This window comes from Chiloscyllium plagiosum, unplaced genomic scaffold (assembly GCF_037043375.1).
Source record: "Chiloscyllium plagiosum isolate Xiang-an unplaced genomic scaffold, Cpla_swu_hap1 HiC_scaffold_41, whole genome shotgun sequence".
In the NCBI taxonomy this organism is placed as follows: Eukaryota; Metazoa; Chordata; class Chondrichthyes; order Orectolobiformes; family Hemiscylliidae; genus Chiloscyllium; species Chiloscyllium plagiosum.
In genome coordinates, this window is record NW_028270179.1 from 21,863,639 (window position 1) to 21,868,846 (window position 5,208).

A 5,208-nucleotide genomic window follows, 5' to 3' on the forward strand; every position below is an offset into this window, starting at 1 on the left:
CTCAGACAAAAGGCATTCAAGTTGAAGAATTACACTTGCCCAATGAAAGAGAAGTGGCCACTTTTCCCAATTGAGTTGGTCTCCCGTTTATTTTTTTCAAGCGGACAGTTATGAAGCTGTTGGACCCAAAGAGGTAGATCCATGCTGATCCTCCCTCTGTCTGACATCACTCCTGAAAAAGACACCTGTCTTTGATTCTTCTTTCTCTTTTTTTGTAAAGGCGTGTTCAACGGGATTGTTGCAGCTATTTGGACTAGCTTCATTAAGTTGGGATAATCTGTTGGGTTTTCAGGTCCGATCCGGCATTCCCCATTCTATTCTGCTTAGTTTGTCTGCCATGTGATAATCTTGCAAATACATTCACTTTTCTTCCAAATGAAGCGGTTGGTCCAGCTGCATTACTCCTACATTATCCACGCGTCATCTGCTAAAAAGAACTGGAAAAATTGACGGTCCAGGTTGTAAAATATTTTGAGGGCTTCTGGCGGGACAGGAAGATGCAGAAGTGATGCAAACACAGCAGCACTGGAAGAATGGCTGAGAAAAAGCTGATGGACGAATAAGTCTGGTAAATAAACAGAGTCTCCATGCCCTTTTTTTGTAGTTTTGCATTTGTAGAAGTATTAAGTGCCTTGGTAATATTTGAAGAAATGTGATTAGTTCACAAACATTTCGTACTTGCAGATTTGATCCCCATCTGTAAGCAATATTTTCTCTCAACAATGCTTTTTATTGCACAAGACGACATCTTATTATGATAATAAGATGCCGTCTTGTGCAATAAAAGACAGCTTTGAAAGAAAATATTGCTTACAGATAGGGAAAAAATTGAGCAATCAACGAATTTAATGACAAAAGACGTTAGTGGTGTTTGCTATGTGAGTTAATATATATCTTTTCTCGATGACGACAGCAACTGAAACCTTCCTCAGTAGGATGTTTCTGTGAGTCAAATAACATGACCATCGATTTGTTTCTCCCTAGAACTTATGCGACCAGAGAGGTTGTGAGCTGATATCAACTTTAGTGTGGAGAGATCTTGCAAAGAATTCACTTCATGCATTCATGAACGTTTCTGTTGAATACTCTGAGATTCACGGAGGATGGTTCAGATTCTGAAAGCAGAAATATCACAGAATAAAACATCTACAGCATTGCACAGCGAGCTGGACCAACTGTTCATTCTCCGCATTTTGTTTGGGAAGCGGCAATGAATAGGCAAAGTGATAACTGCGATGGGGAGACAGTGAGTATAAAAATGCAAATCAAAATATCAGAATATATTCACTTACCCATAAGACTGATTGTACACTTTTAGGCCCTGAGCAACTATCAGAGGTGGTGAGTCGCCCTATATCTCAAACACTCAGTTGTTAGTTAGTCGCCATGGACAAAACAGAAAACAATTGACGAAGATGCATAAAGCGTTCCTGATGCACAGGAGAAGGCGATATAGCCCAGAGAACAGTAATATCGCCAGCTTTCTTGTAACACTGAGACCGACATGGCCGAGTGAATGTAGGGACATGGGAAGATTCGGAGTTCGGAGGAAGAACAACCACCACAGTGGGAGGTTCTCAAGATGCAGGAAAGGAACACCTTAGATAGCTAGAGGGTTATAATGCACTTGGATCTGGGGCACCAGAAGCAAGCCACAAATATTGACAGTGTAATACAATTGAAAAAGATTCCCATTGCTGCTTCGGTCGTAAAAAACCATACTTATTTTTTGCATTTCAAATTACTATTTCTTTCGATCTACTGGTCCAGCCAAAACAAATCTTTCCTCACTTTATTTTTTAATAACTGTGATTCATGCAATTGACTGGCTCCCCGGAGAAATGATGCATGTATAAGTAGATTCCCTTTCATTGCCACGGCTGTGGCTACTCAGAGTACTACACTGTCTCCAGTCATCATTCACTCTCACACAAAATGGGGAAGCCTGCAATTCTGCTCGTGAAAGAGTTTTATAATCTTCCACTTGCAGCAGTATCTATTCCTGTTGAGTTGATATGTTTAACCGTTTTTTCCTCTTCAACTTGTTCAAAGATATTTTTAGAAACGTCTGAAGTAGGCAGGACATGACCCAATGTTTCTCACTCCGGGGGAACGGGCACTGCCAACGTCCCAAAGACAGCCTGATGAGTCAATATACTCTCTCAGTGTTAAACCCTGCCATCTCTCCTTCTGCATATTCGGATTTTGAGTCAACATACCAATTTCCGTCCTGCTAAGTTTTAATAATAGCGAATTTGCGTAAATCAGGCATTGTTGGGCTATTCACTGTTGTTTTCTTCACATGGAGAACATGGCCACAATTTGGATTCTCACAAAGAAAATGAGGTCTTTCCAAGTGTATCACTGTTGACATGTTGACCATTGCAATAACAGATATACTGGTCCTGATCAACAATACAATACTCTATCGCATCTTCAGTTAATAATTTCCTTTGTCATTATTGTCCCATACTCCTGTTTGAATAGTCACTACATACGTGTTCATGGTCATTCCCAAATTATCTGTTTGGTGCATTGTTGCTTTCACATTTGACCGGTTTGTCTGATCTGCTGCCAGACATTTCAAAATAAAATATTGCACAAAGAAAACTGCAGTCTCTCTTGTCATAACTATCACGGTTGTCACTGTACTGCAAAAAGTGCCAGTTTTGATTGCTTATGAACTTTAGAAAACTATAAACTATGTTCAGTGGGCTTACCGGTCACGGGCAGCAGTTTTTCCCTCTTCTGAAGGTGTAGATTATGTCTGGTTTCACAGTGCCTGTGTCATTTGGATTCCTTTTGCTCTGATTGCCTTGCTTAATTCATTAACCATCCAACGTGCAGTACTGGCGAATCGAAGCTGCACTGAACTCCGGAGCTCCTAGAGTGGGAAGCAAAGCGCCTCAGAAATGGAGAATTGTAGAAAATGCATCATTGCATTATGCTCAATATCAGTAACCTTTCTCTTTCTCTGGTTGACAAATTCCTTGAGTTTAGCTCTTAACAAAATAACACGCACCGTTTCGTAGAGAGGCAAGTTCACAAACTCTGAATTGATCGCCACTGAAGTGGGAGGTATCTTGACGTACTTTGTTTGCTTTCTAAATCCTTGCGTTTATGCAGTGACACAGAGCAACTTCAGAGCAGAGTTGAAAACTATGGCAAAATCTTCGTGTGCATTAATTCGAACATATGTTTGATAGAGGTCTACAAAATGAATTCTGTCGAGAAATGGTTTAACCAACAATGTGGTACTTTAACGTCTTTCTCCATCAGAAAGCATCCTTCTTTCTGAGAAAATGAAACATGATTCATTTCTCCATTCACATTTCTTCGACTTATCAGAGCACCTTTGCTGTGGATATTGTTTTCTGTTTTCCCAATTACTTACTGAATGAAGACCGCCTAGTTCAGCAAACACGGCACACAATGCATTCAGAGGCTTCAGACAACCTGATGTTAATGAATCCAATGAAAAATAAAGGATTCCATTGCAGCCATTGATATCGAGAACGTCTACATGAAACCATCAATCCCGTCTCGTTGAATCATAAACTTCAGTAAGGTATATCCACATGTCTTGACAATTCAGTCGAGTTCTGCATAAGAATATTGCAAGGTGTGGGCACAAGAGAAGAGAGAGCGTATCAATGACAATAATTGACAGGACAAATTTCACATGATTAAAGGCGTCTTTAGGAAACAATGCACACTCAGTCAATCGATGTTCCGCCTCACTTGTTTGATATTGGATATTTCTTATACTTGGAATATCGCATTCACTCAAACTGCAGTCTCACGCGAATTTTGATTCGTACAACGACATCTTCAGTGAAATTACAAAAATATGAAAGAGTGGACAAAATCAACACGTCCGGCACTTTAGCGAGGAGATAAAACAGCTAGACCGTTTTAAAGCAATGCGACCCTACTTCAGAATGGTTGAATATCATTTTGTGTTTACTCTGCGTAAGTTGTGTAAAAAATGATTTCAAAATGTATTAAATGAGTCTTTTAGCATAGTGATATTAAAATGTCTGTTTGATGTGAAATAACTGCAACTCAAACGGAAATCACAAACAATTCAGATAAAAATTGAACCGATATTAATTATTTAGTAATTGAAACAGCAAGTGTTAGAGTCATGAAAGCATTCCTGCTGGATAGGCAGAGAGTAGTGCTTTGAGACGAATTACTTTTCGTCAGCTGTGTTCACTTCTATTCTGAGGGAAAAATAAGAATGTTGCTTTTGCCTCTGAGTCGCTTACGTTGCAACTTAAAAATGACATGCAGCTTTTTGATAAACATTTCACAATGTCAACGTTGGTCATCTTGACTTTATCTGTCAGGAATATCGGAGAAAGAGAATGGGTGACAATGAAAATAACCTGGATGATATATGACCAGCAAACTCCTGAAATCTAGTCATCCTATTACCATAAACAACATTTTGCAATACAAGCAGCAATAAAAGCTGGTCTGCTCAAAGTAGGTTTGGACCTCAGTATTGCACAAAGGTGGGAGAAAGAAAGCAGGAAATTAAAGACCAGTTCGTCAGACTTCTGTGCTGGGAAAGATGCTGGAGTCCATTATAAAGTATGGAATTACGAAACATCTGGATTGTAGTAACAGGATAGGTCAGAGTCAGCATGGATTTATGAAGGGGAAATCATGCTTCACTAATCTTCTTGATTTTTTTGAGGATGTAACTCTGAAGATGGTCGAGGGAGATCCTGTAGATGTAGTGCACCTGGACTTTCAGAAAGCTTTTGTTAAAGTCCCACAAAGGATGTTAGTGAGCAACATTAGGGCGCGTGGTGTTGGGGGCAAAGTACTAACTTGGATTGAAAGTTGGTTGGCTGACAGGAAACGAAGAGTAGTGATAAACAGCTCCATTTCGGAATGGCAGGCAGAGACCAGTAGGTCCCGCAGGGATCAGTGCTGGAACTGCAGGTTTTTACAATATATATTAATTATATAAAAGATGGTATTAGTAATAACATCAGCAAATTTGCTGATGATACTAAGGTGGGTCGCAGGGTGAAATGTAAGGAGGATGTTAGGAGATTGCAGGGCGACCTGGACAGGTTAGGTGAGTGGTCAGATGCATGGCAGATACAGTTTAATGTAGATAAATGTATCGTTATCACTTTGGTGGCAAAAACAGGAAGGCAGATTACTACCTAAATAGAATAAATTTATGTA